This window comes from Ambystoma mexicanum, chromosome 6q (genome assembly GCF_040938575.1).
Source record: "Ambystoma mexicanum isolate Mex_15411 chromosome 6q, UKY_AmexF1_1, whole genome shotgun sequence".
Lineage (NCBI taxonomy): Eukaryota > Metazoa > Chordata > Amphibia > Caudata > Ambystomatidae > Ambystoma > Ambystoma mexicanum.
In genome coordinates, this window is record NC_090937.1 from 1,335,156,447 (window position 1) to 1,335,174,627 (window position 18,181).

The following is an 18,181-nucleotide window of genomic DNA, read 5'->3' on the forward strand; positions in this document are numbered from 1 at the left end:
CACTTGGGGTTCACTCACAGCATATGAAACATATGAAATGGGGAATACACAGACTTGGTAAACAGCAATGCTTTGTATGTATGAAGATGATCAGTAAGGTTATCAACATGTTTTTATAGTTCTGCTTTTTTTTATTACTGTACTTTCCCTGCATATACTCATATTTGTATTCATTGTATTCACACTACTTTCATTAGGGTCCAGTCACATTATGTGATACTTGTACATAGGAAAGTAGTAGCTTTGAAGCAGAGCAGTCATTTCTGTGCATGAAAATAATCAGTTAGGTTATGAAGATTGTGTGGTAATACTGCTCTTTTTTTTACTTCATTTTCCCTGTATATGCTCATATCTCAATGTGTTGTTGTCTGTTTCTGTTTTGTTTGCAATAATGCAATATTGCAATTATATATATATATATATATATATATATATATATATATATATATATATATATATATATATATGTAGATATAAACGGTCAATTGTGCAAAGGTCAATTCGGACCCTTGAAATTCGGTCAATTCAGACATTTCAACAATTGTGTTTCAACAATTTGGGCAATACCTGTCCAACACCCTCAGATGATTGTACTTCACTCCCCTACCCCAATGGGACCCCTCCCACTGTTCAGGCTCTCAATCTAGGGAGATCACAGCTGGTGACATAAAAAAATTACATTGAAGATCAACTCCATCCAATTTCAAGGTATGTATAACTTGCACCACGTCTGTGGACACAGGCAGCCGGCACAGCCGCCCATCCATGCACTATAGAATGCAGCTATGGCTATGCAAATCCAGTCTAGAACCTCACATAGCCATCCACACTGAAACACCAGCTGTGCCTCAACACCTCTGGAATTGGCAAGCAGCGACAACCTATGAAACATTTTGGTTTACGTAGGCACACATAGGTCCTCATTGCGACGGCAGTAACCCACCAGGGCTATCAGTGGGTTGCCACCATCCTCGTAACACCCAATCCGAAGCCTGAAATCCCGGTGCCACTGGGACATTACAAGTCCCAGTAGTCCAGGATATCAGATGACAGATTTGCGAAGTCCCCATTTCCATGGAGTACAATAGGACTCCATGGGAATGGGGTCACGGAGGCATTGGCATTGTGGCTATTGGTGCTGGTGTTTCTGTGAAGAATATGCGGGCGGGTGCCATTGGGGCTGGCAGGTCAGACCTGCTGGGCGAAACCGCTCCTGCCTGTAGAGTTGGAGTGTGGCGGTCCAGAAAGGGTGCTGTTACGTTGCTACCAGCACCCTTATTTCCAGACCGCCACACCCATAATGAGGACCAAAGAGTCTCTGGCACTAGCGCTCTATCCTAAACCACCAACTGCATCTGCCCACATGTCTGACCTCCGGGCTGCTTACTGGAGCCTAGCCAGCACACCCAAGTCCTAACCTGGCAAAATGCACACACACATCTTAAAGTTAACTCTTAGAATCTCCCACACATAGGGCCTCATTACACGGAAGGCGGTAAACCATGGTGCTATTAGCACAATGGTTGCCGCCGGTACCACATCGGTACCACCATGGAGGAAAGGGGAATTACCACCCCATTCCAAGATTGGCGGGGCGGTAATTCCCCCTTCCTCCATAGCCCTTCCCCATTCCCATTTTTACCCCATAGGGCATAATGGGAATGGGGAAGGAGCTAATTACGGTACCGCAAATTGAGGTACCGTAATTAGCACCAAGGTCCCTTTGCGGGTCCCAACTTTGTCCCGCAAAGGGACCTCGTAGTAAGGCGGTAAGGGTTTACCGGTACCGGTGCCCTTATCGGTACCGGTAAACCCTTACCGCCTACCATGTAATGAGGCCCATAGACTTCGATTCCCGAGGGCATTCCAACCACAAAGCGCATTGAAGCCATACAGAAAGGAAAGGGCACTATATGAATGGCAAATACAATACAATGCTAGGGCAGTCAAACTATAGGTGGATAAGATGCTGAACTATCGTATGGCAGACAAATAAGATGAATTGACACGGCTGTAGGTTGCTGATATGGAGACAGGAAGACAGATGTGCAGCCATTTTCCTGATGCAGAGTCTGCAGCTGGCTTCCATAAAAAGAAGGCTTCAATCAAAGTTGCTGAATTTATAAAAACACATGTATTGTAGAATCTTGTTCAGAGCCCAAGCAGTAGCTCAAGGTAAGAGCCACGGTCAGGAACAAGGAAGGGACTAATAGATGAAGAGAACCCAAGCACGAGATAATGGTTCCCAGGACAAGCAGTGGTAGACTCTCAAGATTAATTAAATTTAATAAAGAGCACAAACAACCTTTGATGTGCAGGTGCACGAGACCAGAAAACCAAAAGACTTCATAACTAATGCCCCAAGTGGCCACAAAGAACACAACATACCCATTCGAATTAGCACAATCCTCAATACATAGAAGGAAATTCACTCTCCAACACGGTACCCTAACACGTGATCCAGATATGGAAAACATTGGCTAGTCATTGCAAGGCAAACATAGATAAGACCCTTGCAGGACTCCCTTAGCATGCGCAAAGGCACCAGAATGTACACAAGTCCAAGTACAAAGGGTAGGGAAGGCCTCATCACTTTTGGATGATAATGAGTATTCTTTAATTGGAATTATAGCAGACTGGAGAATTCTCTTACCCTACTTCTGTCTCGCTTATATCTTGATGCCTTGTCAAGATGTCCACGGTTGGTAAGCTATACGCCGACCAATGAGAAATCCCCTTTCCACTCCTCCTATGATGGATAGGGCCAACCAATTAACTGTCCCTGCAGGGATGTATTATAAGTAGGATCAATAGTGGGATGGGTCCAGGTATAGCCATCAGATAGGTATCTACCAATAAAGTGATTTAAACATATATATCTTGTATGTAGTTTAAGCCAGTAAACAACCCTACTTCCCATCGATTTTGTAAATGCATAGTGTAATGTGACATAATTTCTGACTTCGTTTTGTAATGACACGTGCTTGCATTCATTGGCAAGTTGAGGGCTGTGAGCTGTCTCGGCTTGGATTTGTTGCTCTGATTTCTAATACACAGGAGTGTAATATGGCAAAAGAGAGCATACTGGATAATTTGTATTTCTTAAAGAAATAGTATGAGGCAGTGCAGCTAAAAGGATAAAAATAAATGACAGGGTCTGTAGGTGGAGAGTCTCTCACTCGTCACATTTTGATCCCAACGCTTTTTCGGTATTTAGGCCAACTACGCTCTTGGCATTTCACTGGCAGCCATGAGGATACTATTTCCTCCCATTCGCTTATGAAGTCACACTTCTTCAGCACACGTGTGTGTGCAATTAACAGCTCTTCGAGAAAAACAGATTAAAAATAGGCCTTGTCTGAAGCTGCTTCGGTTTTGAGAAGCAGCTGCGTCTTGACAAATATGCTTTAATTGCCTTGACTCTTTCATTGAGAAAGAGCGATTTTTCATTTGTGTTATGCATGACGAAAACACATGTTTCCATGTAGGGAAATGTTATCGCCATTAACACATATCAGTTTTAGGTTATGTTATATTTGAAATGTCAGGTTACGTTGCAATTTGTGAAATGAGCATTTGACTTAATAGGAAAGCAGCACATTCTTCATCAAACGGTGCAATATGTTCCTTCTGGGCGAAACCCAAAAAACACTTAACGGAAGCGTTTAATAATGACGCAGTCCCATAGGAAAACGTTCTGCGAATCAGGCCCTTAATCGTACAGCATGCTATCAAGTGTACGTGGCACAATTTGCGGACACATTAATTGCTATTACACGGTGCAATCTTGCTGCTATATGTATGCATACGCACGTGTGTCAGATCCATGACATTATTGCTCTTAGCTTTCCCTTCTCTTGCTCTTTCCATCCTTACGCTGACGTCACACACATTGCGTCCTTAGCAAGTCTACGCGAAACTATTCAGTGCACAAAAGCATCCTGAAGACACAGCAAAGACAACAAACTGGTCGAGCACCCCAATAGTACAATCCCTCCAATGTGTCACAATGAGGCCACACTGTGGTGTTATTCATATCTGACATTCATGATATGTAACGTTTTCTCACAACTATTCACCGTGAGTACCCTGATCCCCGGAGTGGGTTTTATGGCACAATATGGCACAGGGCGGATTATCTAAACTTTGCACCGGTGCAAAAAATGGAGCAACAGCATTTAGCATCAAATATTTCTGTATTGGGGAACTGAGCAAATGAGTCTTACCGCAATCCATATTATCTAAAAAGCATTCCCTGCGGTATAAATGAAGCCGATTGTAAAAGTAATAGTAAACACATGTATTTTTATGTCATGCAGCAAACATAACACAAACTATTTTTAGAAAATATGGGTTTGGACAAAACACACTTGCCCTGTTCCGAATAGCTTAAGCAGAAAAAGGGGATTGGCAACCAGGCTCAAGTCAAGGGTACACGTGGGTAGATGGCATCCACCTACAGTTTTCAGAGTGCAGACGCTGTCCCCCTGGGTATTTTATAGGCTGTGTTTAAAAGGAGAAGCATAGCCTGCACTGAAATATAGAACAGAACTAAAAGTTTGAAATGTTACTTTCCCCGGACAGAATGTTCCAGAGAAAACATTGTTATTGCGTGCACACCTTTTAACGTTTTCAATACACTAAGAACATATCCTGTCTTGGTTTTGTGTGTGTGTTAATTTTATGAAAGGCAAATGTCATTCGTCCTGTGCAATTTGTATGGTTATTCAAAGCCAATTGAATTCAATTGGAATATTTCACCTTGATAAACTAATGTATGGTGACGTCAAATCCCATTGCCTATATTAATGAGCCCACCCAATTTTTTTTTCATGATTTGAGCCTTGTTGTCAACATATAAACACAGACTAAGTTCCTAATGGAGGAACATACCAGGGAAACTATGTAAGCAACTTTGCCTGGAGCAAGCAGCTACCAGGCCCGCAGTGAACTATCTCTGAAATGTGACATGTATTGCATAAACATGTAACTTTACACAGCAAGTATTGCCATACACACATGACTAGATGAACACACAAGATGTATTAACACAGAATGCTGGGAATTAAATAGGCTGCCCTCAATCAAATAGGATGGTACTGTTGCTTGCCCTGTGGTTGTAATCACAGCAAGACAGAGGACGAAGTCGGTGGTTACGAAAGGGTACAATGTTCCTTCAGTTTTTAGTAAAATAAGCCCTTGTTCCCTTATTTTGTAACTACTGGTTCGAATGGCGTGCGCAGTTCACATGTGTTTAAGATGGATTTTTGCTGGGGATTCGAACCTGGTAGCTGCTGGGTTGGCTCTAACGTCACATCGCGTTGAGCTATCCTGCAACAACTTGCTTGTGTTTGCTTATTTCAGTAGTCTGCCCGGGACATGACGCCCTTTCACAAGACCCCGCATAGCCCACCTGCGCAGTGATCAGTGTTTGCCTTTTGCCTTTAACCAATCTAACATGATCTCGGTGGAGGCTCTGCTGTATGTGCAGGTAATGGATGGGAGGGTGGTTTTAGTCTTAGGAATGTCCATTAAGTGTGTGAATGGGGGATGGGGGGTAATTAGTGCATAAAGGTGTGTGCTCCGGTAGACAGTGGCAAAAAGGAACGGACGTCATGCATGATGCATTTTGCAAAACAGCAGCCCCCATTGTGATGTTGCAATTACATGAGTAATTAGCAAACATACACTGGACTCAGTTCACACAGATTTGAATTGGAGCAAATAGCCAAATGCTCCAGAGCATCAAAGGATTGTATCTGCTCCCTTATGACTTTTTCACTGATTCTCAGCCGGATGCAAATCTGGGGACGCCTGAAGCATCTATGAGGTGCCCTATAGCAAATGTTTGGAATCACATTTGCATTGCGCGCGTCTCAAAGCTGCTCCAGGCATAGCCACATTAGTTTCAATCTTAGGAGTTGTGAATCATGTATAATGTAGCAGATGCAAATCCCAGATGCTCACTGCCGTCTCCTCAGTGATCCAATGCAAATCTTTCTAAATCAGAATCACAGTTATATATCCCTGCATCCACGTCTATGCCACAGCACCCTAATTAAGGGTTAGTTCCCAAATTCCTATACAGTGACATTTAGTCTGAAACACAGGTGCCCTACAAACAATACAGTTGCGCCTTGAAACACTTGTGTATAGGCGTGTTATAAATGCCATATCATATCATATCATAGCAGCCTTCTGAAAGCATTCATTTTAGTGGCAATTTATTTATTTATTTACATATTTATTGGTCACTTGTTAAGCACTTATACAATTAGCAAAACTGTTTCAAAACCCCCACACGGCAAACAAGGTGAGGACAGGGAATGGTAGACAATGAATTGCAGCAGGATAAATAATTTAATTAATAGCATAAACAAATAACGAGAATAAAGGGAGGCGAGACGAACCTAATATGCCTTGTGAGTGTTCAGAACGTGCAAGTGCAGAGTGGCGGAGGGGGGAGGGATTGGTGCTTTGATGCTCATGGAGAAGTACTCAAGATAAAGTGCTAAGTGAGAAGAACGTAAGTGCAACTACCCATGGGTAGGCTGCGCCCAAGTAAGTGCATTGAGTCTCTTGGGGAAGGTGAAGAAGGGTAGAGTTTGATTGAGAAGGAAGAGCTGAAAGTGAGACTGCTTGACAATGTCCTGAATATGAGGGATGAAGGGAAGGGAGAAGTCGAAGATGACTCTGAAATTCTTGGCTTCAGAGGATGGGGGAGGGGCAGATTAATGGAATAAGGCAGAGTGCAGGGAAACAGTATGGTGCAGGGGACCCACTAGGGGTAATCTCTTGTTTTGCTACCATAGAGGCAGAGGCCATTAGCAGTGCACCAGGCCTGGAAGGCAGAGAGGCAGTCAGGGGTGAAAGAGGGTCCAAGGGTGTCAGTGGGAAGTTTGAAGAAAAGTTGTGTACCGTCAGCGTAGCACTGGAAGTTGGGGGAGAAGGAAGAAATGAGTCATGCCAGCAGAGAAAGGTATACGTTAATGAGCCAGGGCAAAAGAATGGAGCCCTGGGGGACTCCACAGGTGGCGGTGAAAAAAGGAGAGGCGAAAGGGCCCACAATGGTTCTGGAGGAATGGTCAGTTAGGAAGGTGGTAAGCCAGGACAGTGTCCGCCCCGAGATGCCAAGGGTGTCATGGAGCCTTTTTATGAGGATGGAATGGTTCACTGTGTCAAATGCAGAAGAGAAATCAAGAAGGATGAGGACAGCAGGGGAGTTGGAGTCAAGAGATGTGAGCAATTCTTCACAGGTGTTCAGAAGAGCAGTTTCCATGCCTCTGGCTTCTCGGAAACCAAACTGGTGGTCATGTGGGCCGCCAACAATTTCGGTATGAGAGTTGAGTTGGGGGAGCGCCAGCTGCTTGTGCAGTTTTCCCAGGAAGGGGGTGATGGAAATGGGAAGGTAGTTGGCTGGGCAGGAAGGGTCTGCAGAGGTTTTTTTAAGGAGGGGGTGCACAAGGGAGTGCTTGAGGGAAGAGGGAAAAGAACCAGTAGCAAATGAGTGGTTGCAGAGATCAGCCAGATCAGGGATGAGCGAGGCAATATTTTCCTTGATGGTTCTGAAGGAGCAAGGGACAACCTGTTTGGAAGAGACCTTCATGAAGTTGACAACTCTGGTGACTTCTTCAGGTGAGAGAGAAGTGAAGGAGGAGAAGGAGGAAGGAGAAGGGTGAATGGTAGGGGAGGCAGAAGGGGGAGGTTTGGGTTGGAAGAGTGTGTGACAAGGCTGTTCAGTGTGTCCTGGGTTTTGGAAGTGAAGTAAGAGTTCAGCCGTGTTGTTGGATGCATTGGACACTCATGCCTGAATGTGGGTTCTTTTTTTGGCATGGATGGAGAGTCTATAGTGTCTCTGGATCAGGCTGCAGGCTACTTTGTCATAGGGTGTGCCACTTCCATTCAGCAGCCCTGCACCTACATTTTTGGTCTGCAAGATTGGAGTCGTACCAGGTGTTACACTTGGATGCAGGTTTCAGTGCCTCATGACTGGGGCAAGGATGTCAAGGGTGTTGGTGATGGACAGATAGAGGTTGCTGAGGGCAGAATCAGCCGAAACATCTGTGTTGGGTGTCCAAGGGGGGATGAAGGTAGAAGAGAAGGTGGCAGCTGACACTCGTTTCATCAGACAGTGTTCGTTAATGAGGTTGGCAGAGCTTTATTAGGAGTTGTCACAGGGCCATAGAGACCCAAGTGGGAGGTGAGGAGAGAGTGGTCAGACCAGGAGAGAGGTGTGAGCAGGGGAGAAGAGAGAGTGAGGTTGGAGTGGATGATGGCATCTAGGATATGTCCAGCAGAATGGGTAGGGCCAGAGGGAAGAATGGAGAGGGAGATGGAGGAGCAGAGGTCAGTGAAGAGCGTGGTTGCAGTGCAAGGGGAGTCTAGTGGATGGTGAAGTCACCTAGTAGTAGCAGGTTGGAGGTGGTAGAGAGTAGGGAGGAACAGAAGTCTGCCCACTCTGATAGGAAAAGAGAAAAAGTGCCAGGGGGCATGTAGATGATAGCAATGGTCAAGCTGGAGGAAGGTGAGATGGCAAATATGCACACTAGGATCACAAAGGACGAATACTGCTGAGCTGGTAGGATGGTAGAAGGAATCCACTCTGGAAAGATTAAGGCAACTCTGCCGCCAACACAGTGCGGTCGAGGTTTTAGAGGTGATCTTAAAGCCAGTGGTCTAAGTGTACGAAAAGAAGTAGAAGAACTATGTTCCTTGCTGGCATGTCCCCGCTCCCAACAATCCCCATCATCATGCCCCCTCCCATGCACCATACAAGACCTTAAACACATGCACCTTCTGTTTAAGGGAAAATTCAGAGTAGTCCACTGAAGTGCAAGTTTCAACTTCTACCTATACTTTTATTTTATATTACTATTTATATTACATTCCAGTAACGGGTTCTTTTTAAAATAAAAGTATAGGAACAGTAAAACAATTTTAAAAAGTAGAGGAGCACTGCGCCCAACTGCTCCCGCCCACTTCAACCACTGCTTAAAACAGTCTGGGAGGAGTGAGTCAAAGGAATTAAGTGAGCTGGCAAGTTTCCGTGAGTGCAAGTATGTCCAGGTCCGTTTCTTCAAAGAGAAGGCAGATGTCAGCAGAGTGTTTGATGGCTGAGCGCGATTTGAGGGTTGCCAGATGGAGACAATCACTGGCTTTGAAGGTTTTTTGTGGAGGAGTTTCGGAACAAGGGGCATCCATTTGGAGAGGTGGAGTAGAGGGGGCAGAAGGCGGAGAGGAAGGAGAAGGAAGGAAGTTGATGAGAGAAGGCAGGAGCCGGTCAAATAGGAGGAGGCTGGACTGAGGGACTTGAACCTGAACTGTGCCCATGATGTAAACATTGATACAGCAGCAAGATGAGATGTGGATTTGTTTGAGAAACTGCAATTTCTTGCAAGAAGGTGCACATTGACTTTGAAATCAGAAACATAAATAATATTTTGGTGCACAACAGCCCACAACCCACAATGTTGAACTGGGGTGTCCAACCCAGCCCTTTAAGATGAGGTAGCAATACTTTGAGATCGATGAAGATGCAGAATATACTCAAACATCAATACTCAAACTGACTCAGGAATTTGGCAAAGTGTATCTATTTTAATATCAATTATCGAAAACAGGGAGTACAACGAACATCGTTGAACTCGCTCGATCTTCAGACTATCATTCATAGTAAAAACTTGTCAAAATTTACATTAACCTACGTTGCAAACTACAAAGACCTCCTTGGGAAGGTGATAGGCTTACAGGGAACATCTAGGTATACTTTCTATTCTTGTCAAGGAAGGTGATTGGGTTTCTAACATCAGGTGGGGCACCTAAGCCCTCCTCTAGTGCAGGTTTTTATGAACGTCATCAAATGCATGACGTCCCATTGGTTATACAGACTATAAGGCTCTCTATTATGTGGCCCTCTATAATTGGTTGGCACCCTCATACCACTCTGTAATATTCCACGTACATAAGCAGCACGCAGGCTGGCATCCAGGTGCTGGTGGGCTGGTTATAACCATAGCTTCCCACCAATTAGCCTGTCATCTATCATCACTCTTGCAGTCTGCAAGTCAATTAAGGCTTTGAACTTGGCCATGGAAATGTTCTGTGCTCTGGAGAATAGGAGGGACTATAGGCATATATTCCACCCTCTTCTTCACTCGCCGCTGTGTAAAGGGAGACATTGAACATAAGCATCAGGGTACTGTACAATAGTCCCCTAGACAGAAAGCAATAGCACATGAGTGGCACTGTCAAACGTCACTTCCATCATGTACCTCCACAACACATGGGTCAGTGCAGGCAACACACATGCACAAACAGGCATGGCACATGCAACAAACATTTGCATCCATGTCCAAGGCACCGTAGAAACATCCAATGGTGGGCTGAAACTCACATGCATCATGGGTCATGCTGATCACATGCACACACATCACGGAGGGTCATGCATCTGGCCCCGTATACCCCCAGACACAGTGGATACAAGGATGACTAGGCTGTATCAGTGAATCAACACATCGTCATGGACATGTGAAGCACGTAGGTGATGTAACGTGCATGCAGGTTTTTCCCTCGGCACGGGTTAAAGGTCCCACGTGGGTTTCCATCGCTCTGTACGTGCTTTTCGTGGAAAGCGGTGCGTGTGTTTTCCAGACATTGGGGTTCACACAAGATTACTTCACAGCGGCTACAGTGCGTACTTCTTCTTTTGGCGTGGGTGTTGGCTATGCGTTCTTCTTCTACACGCAAGGCAGACCTGGGGTCGCACACACTATTTTTCCAAATGCGGGTATCCTTGTTTGTCACGTACCCCTTTTTCTTTGGCATACTAGCCTGCGTGTTGATCACGTATGCATTTTGTGTGTTCCTGGCTGCCACAGCATACTGTGTGTGTTTTTTACATGCACGTGGGCTACAGGGGTCACGTATCTCTTTTTATTGCTTTTTTGGGATACCTGAGCATTGTGTGACCCGTCATTTTTCCTAAGGGGCCACAGGCAGCCTTGCAGGAGCACAGGGGTGCTGTTTGCATCATGTACCTTACCCCCCTCACCCAAGTTGCCCAGGACAATTGTTGTGTGCACCTCCCGTCAGTCTAGAAATACGGATACCTCTACTTTGAGACCGCAAACGCATTTTGGTGGCCGTGGGCCAACTGTCTCATGCACGATATGACAAAATATAGGTTTTCGAGTTTGCCAATGAACGGCCATTTTGATGTAACAAGAATCGCCATTTTGTTTTCTAACCATTGCTCATTGCTTTCTGTTCCTATTGCTTCGCAGTATATTTTCCGCTTACACTGCTCGACTGTGGAACATTGTTGTCTATATGTGAAAAGGACAAGGCTGCAGGGCTGTGAGGATAACAAGAGTTCACTGAAACACAAACATAGGCAGCGCCAGGAAGAATGCCCGGCTCCCTCGCGAATGTAGCCTTGAAGCAGAGCTGCAGGGCATTTAATCATTTCACAGCTGCCAGCCAGTCTCGTTATATGGTAGAATATGTTAGAATAATACCGCTAAAGGCTTGAATTATGCTTTACTTATGGCCCCCCTTTTGCTGAGCCCACTAGAGCATGTCGGTTCCCAGGATGTGAATAGCACCTGATAGATAGCAAGGTCTGGAATGCAACTCCCCGAGTATGTAGTTCGCTTCCAAGAACAGAAGCGCCGTGTTCTATTCAATAACCGAAAGATGCCTTCGCAATCACAAATTGCAAATTGTTACTAAAATAGATGTTTGAAGGTGTCATAATGGTCGGAGATGTCCATCATCACACCAAGTTCAAAGAAACCCAATAAAGCGGGATGTTAAACATGTCATAGCTGATTGTTTGATATGCATTTTGTATATATGTAACTGATGTACGTAATTCACTCTCTTGCGTCCCTCGAGGTCTAGAGATATACGTCGCGGGGCATGAGACCGAGTTGGCCAACTGAGACTTTTGCTTTGCAATGAAACCCTAGCTTTGGGAATACAACCTCGTGTCTGGCGTCTCTATCGTGTGTGGTGACTCGCCTTGTTTCCATAGACGTCAGGGTCCCCTAGGGGCCCCTTTCAAGATGGCGTCCGAATAGGGACCTTCCCCCACTTGTTCCATTGCGTAACGGTGTAATTGAGAAAGGCAGAGAACGGCGAGGAAGGGACGATCGAGCCGGGAGCAAGAGGTGTTCGGGGCGCCATGTAAAAGTGATGAGAGACTCCTTTGCAGATCTGCACACATCTGATCCCTGATCGACGTGCCTGGCTAGAGAACAAGGAGGCGAGGGTCCCGAAACGAGGCGGAAGCCACGAAATGCAGACACGACGTCCTTTGGTGCGTTAGTATACAGACGACTTGATTTATCAGGTGAGTCATTCTCCGATTCAAAGCATCCTGATATTGGTTGAGAGTTGACTTTGCAAAATCAAACGCCCTAGGAAAGGTTGATTAACCAGGGGAAGGTTGAAACATGCCTGGGGTATTGTCCACCCTAGCAGGGTTTTTCCGCTGTGGTAGACAATCTTTGGAAGATGGCCAAATTGTACCACCTGGGGGAACGCTGGCGTATGAGATGTATGTGAAGTATGGAGTGGGTGCGATAATATTCTGTGAGACTTGGCATAGGCAAACCAGAAAGCAACAAGACCATCAGTGGCCGATAAATGGTAGTTTTGAGATAGCGAGGATAGACAACCTGGAAAGGGTTTTGATAAGAAAGAAAGCGCGTCCTGCAGCATTTGAGACTATTAAAGACTGGAGAAAGGAAACAATGCTCTGATTTAAAAGCAGAGCAAAGCATGCACGCAGGCATAAATCAAAAGGTGAGGTAGCGGAAGAAAAAGAAGAGGAGGAGTGGACTGAGAGTCTAAGAAGGGCAGGCAGGCGTGACCAGTTGAATATAGAAAAGATATACCCACAACGACAATTACACATAGCAGATGAATTGATGGAAAATATATTGACCCATACAAAACAAGGCCCAAGATCAGAAGTAAGACCAGACACGTCAGTAGCTATTGCCCAGACCCCGCCGTTGCTCAAGCTCCCCCTCCGGTAGCTCAAGCCCTCCCACAGCAACAGACCGCACACGTAACACTTCCTATTAGCCAACCAGGCGCACAACAGACACTCCCTGTTCCCATTGTCCCATCCGCACCTCCCGCCTTAGACACAGACTCTGTACTGTCCGTTCCTCCCGGGGTTGAAGTTGAAACCGCGGGGGCAAGAGGCGGGACTGACCAACGGGGGTGCACGAGGGTAACCCGCAGCGCAATCAGCAAAGAAAGGAAGGTGGAATTGCAGCAACAGGCAGAGATTTATATAGACGGGAATGATGGGAAGGCAACATTGGCTTCGATATATGACTTCCGTAGAAGCAACGAAAGACAGGTAGTGTTGGAATGCATGGGTGAATATTTGGTGGAAAAATGGAAACAGCTAATTGGGAAATTACCACCGTAGCGATTGTTAGATTTGAATGCATTAGCACGCTGTAGGAAGAGGAATGAAGAAGTGAGAGAACATGTGTATAGACTTTTTGAGCTTAGAGATGAATTAGATAATGATTATGTCGAAACATTTACTGCACCTGTCAAAGTGTTTACTACACCTGCGTACAGGAGTAGGGAAGTCGGGAGACCTGGGAAGGGGGAAAAGGGGTCACATAATAAACGGCAGCAGTTACCATCGCCGGGGCAGAAGGAGATGGTGAACCAATTATCGTTGCTAAAACAGGTGGGGGCAGACTTGAAGGAATGTCTAATTAGAACACAGGTACTATTGCAGCAAGTAACAGGACATAATATAGGGCGAGGGAACGTGCAAGGAAGAAGTAATTTGAATATGCATGGGGGAACAGTGGGACCGAATCAGTGTGCATATTGTAAAGAGGAAGGACATTGGCGAGCGCAATGCCCGCATCTACAGAATAGAAATGGGTCTGGTCAGAGGAGACAGCATAGAGGACACCCAGGAGCAAATGGACCAAATAGGAATAGTATGCAGCAGCATCATAATACCGGGGGTAATCAAAACCAAGGCCAAAACCAAAATGCCCCAAACCAGAGTCAGGCACAGCAAAATCAACAATATGGAAATCACAGTGGGGGAAATAGAGGGAAGAGTGGAAATGTTTTCGATACACAGCCAAACACGTATTACAGTAATAGTAATAATTACACATCGAACGATGTGTTATTTCCCCAATAGGACAGCCCAGGACAGGGGTCGGAACCAGTGTCTATTGCCGTAAATCAGAGAGGACCCTACGTAGAAATGAGAGTCGGGAATGAGGAGCACTGCTTTCTTGTAGATACAGGAGCACAGAAGTGTTCAATAGACCATCACTTGGTTCTGGATAAACCACGTTCAAGGCAAAAGAATATTTCCGTAGGGTTCGCAGGTACACCAGTCATAAACCCAGTGTCCAAACCAGTCCCAGTTACCATAGGACCATTTACTGAACATTGTCCTTTCCTTCTAACAGAAAATTGTGGAGAAAATTTGTTGGGATTAAATTTGTTGAAAAAACTAGGTTCTGTTATACATTGCACGGCAGACGGAGTGTTCCTAACGATATGGCCACACAATGCCCCTGTGTCAGAATTCATGTCTGAAGCGTTACCAGGGGAGCTAAGTAAAGTACCAACCTGTATATGGGCAATGCATGACAACGATGTGGGATGTTTAAAGATAGAGCCAGTAAAGATTATTTTGAAAGAAGGTGTTACCCTACCACGAATACCCCAATACGAAATTTGGGTTGAAGGTGAGAAAGGATTGAAGAGTATTGTTACTGATTTGGTGAAATTAGGGGTAAGCGAGGAAATCACAGGCAGTGCATGCAACAGCCCGATTATTCCGGTTTATAAAAACGGAGGTAATGAGGTACCATACCGTTTCATAATTGATCTACGCGCATTGAATAAGGTAGTAGATCCGCAATTTCCTCTAGTGCCAGACGTCACTACAATATTGACAATGATACCTGTTTCAGCAGAATATTTTAGTGTAATAGATTTGAAAAACACATTCTTTAGTATTACAGTGGACAAGGATAGTAGATATTTGTTCGCATTCATATTAGGAGGACGATCATTTACATTTACGCGGATTCCGCAAGGTTGCACGGAAAGTCCAAGTATTTACAGTAGAGTATTAAAAGAACAACTAGACATACTGGAATTACCCATGGGTTGTGTACTTTTGCAATACATAGACGATCTATTGCTAGCTGCAGACACAGAGGAGATGAGTAAAGAAAGCACTGTATTACTACTGTCACACCTAGCGGCACATGGCCATAAAGCTAGTTTGAAGAAATTTCAGTATAATCGAAAGGAGGTGGCTTATTTGGGCTACCTACTTTCGAAAGGAGGGAGAAGACTAACACCAGAACGCATAGAAAGTATTTCTTGTATGCCTATTCCAAAGACACAAAAAGGAGTCAGAGCCATAATAGGCATGGCTTCATATTGCCGACAATGGATTGGTAATTTTGTGTTAATTGTGAAACCATTAGTGAATTTAACTAGAAAGGATGCGGTTATGCCTTTGCAGTGGGATGAGGAATGTCAGAGAGCATTTGATGGATTGAAAACTGCATTATGCTCGGCCCCAGTTTTGGGTACGCCGAACTATGAGAACATTTTTAGACTATTTGTGTGTAAAAGTGAAGGATGTGCATTGGCGGTTTTGACACAGGAACAAGGTGGAAGATATAGGCCGTGCGGCTATTTTTCTTCTGCGCTGGACCCTGTAGCGCGCGCACTACCACGATGTTTGCGATCTGTCGCGGCGGCTGCTGCGTCAGTGAAACAAACGGAAGGGATGGTATTGGGGCACACTTTAATTCTGATGGTGCCACATGCCATAGACGTTCTATTAAATAGGACACAGACGCAACACCTCACCTCTGCAAGATTGACAAGATATGAGATTATCTTGTTCACGCCCCATATCCAAATTATGAGGTGTAGCGCTTTGAATCCTGCAGAATTAATGCCACTGACCTTAAAAGAAATTGGGAAGAATGAATCACCCCCCCACGATTGCTTAATGGTCACTGAGGAAGAAACCAAGGGAAGAGTTGATTTAAGTGATATTCCACGGAAAGAGCCGGATGGAGAGTTATTTTGTGACGACTCATGTTTTAAATTACCAGATGGCATGACAACTGCCGCATACGCTATCATTACCCTAGAGAGTGTTGTAGAAAGTAAAAGAATCCCCTATAATTCAGCACAAGCCGTGGAAATAATAGCATTGACCAGAGCCTGCGAGATATCTGAAAATTTGAATGTTAATATATATACTGATAGTCAGTATGCTTTTGGAGTGGTTCATAATTTTGGTCGACTCTGGGCTGAGAGAGGGTTTCTGACATCACATGGTGCCAGAATTCAACATGGCCCTTTGATTGTACGATTGCTGTCTGCACTCACGTTTCCAAAGCGCCTAGCAATAGTGAAATGCGAGGCACATAAAAAGGTAACATGCAAAATAGGAGAGGGAAACGTGTTTGCAGACAGAATTGCAAAACAAACTGCTACTGATTTGAATACCAAGATGATGACGGTTCAGACAGAGGAAGTACCCTGTATAATAGAAAATGGAGGTGCGACTGTCAAAGAAATGCAGGCCGAGGCTACGGCCAATGAAATACAGGGATAGGGCAGAGGGATCTGCTGAGTTGGATCTGGAGGGTTGTTGGGTGGACAAGGGAACTAGAAACTGGATGTTGCTTCTACAGCCACGCCTTTTCTGAGATTTCCATCCTGAAAGAAGAAAGAGAGAAGAACAGGTGTTATTACAGCGACAAAGGCCTTACCTGCAATTCTCATCCATCGGTCTCGCCTCCAGCTAATCTTCGGATCGGCGTCCTTGTTGAGAAGAGGGCATCCGCGCAGGCATCCAATACTCACCCGGGATCTGCATTCCTCCAGAATACGTCAGAGCAGTTCTTCCATTCATCATAATGGGGCCACGCGCGCCTGCACAGAAGGAAAAGAAGCAGCAGGTTAGTCTTGCAAGAAAAAAAATGAACAATTATTCAGCCATTCAGCGCCACTCACCCGCTCTAATACTCACCTGGAGGTAACCTGCTCAGCATCCTAGGAGATTCAATTCTTCATCCAAACCTCCACACGAAACCGCACCTGCAAGAAAGACAAAGCATGTTTAAACCTTGGGAAATAAAGACATTGAGCACCTTACTAAGCATCCATTGGCATAGAGACTTACCTGCTTAATCCAGATATTCCAGACACAGCAACAGCCACTCTGGACCAGTGAAGTAACTGTGTCCGGGGAAAGACTGAGCTTACTGCGCCCCTGCTGAAAGTCAAGCAGGACGGAGAGCCAACCTCACAAAACTCAAAGACAAACGCCTCCTGGGATGATAACAGGGGAGAGCACATCATCATACCACCAGAGCTATGTCAGTGCAGACATCATTTGTACGGCTACGTGCTACGCCCCCGTGGAGACCAGGTGAGCGTGACAGTACATTGAACACCCTTTCCAAGGGTCCACATGGAGCATGAATTGGCACTCAGGTCCCTGCGGAGCATCTGCCATCTGCACAGTCCGAGTGAGACACCCTGCATCAAGGACAAAAGATGTACCCCACAGTATGTGTCTGGCAGGTTGGCAGGGGGAAGTGTGCATGTTCACAGGAGCATTGAACAGGCCATTGCAGTAGTCCAACATGTTACCCACCAGTGCCATGGTGAAATTTGGGTTCCGGGGAGTGAAGGGGCAAGGGAGCATGCCTACGTGGAGTACCCACATGCAGGCAGAACACACATGCACGTCAGTCATGCGATGACATAGTCCGAGTGCTGAGTTGAAAGACTCCCCAGGCTACATTCAGAAGGGCCAGTGAGCTGAAACATGGACCTGAGGGGCAGCCGGGTGACTAGCATGTGAGTAGGGTGCAAGTGTGGTGATGAGGACAGTCCCTGTCTGCACTACCTGTCCAGCATGCTGTACAGCAGACACGCATTAGTGAAGCATAGCATGACTCGCACATGAGAACCATGTACACATAGCATGTATTAGCAGTCAAGCACAACACATCTCACAGGCAAACCACACATGGCCTGGACAAACACGCAACAACACTCACTGGACGGGGCATCAAAATCCAGCATCTCTCCCACTCCTTCGACCAATTCTGCCGGGATGAACTCCACA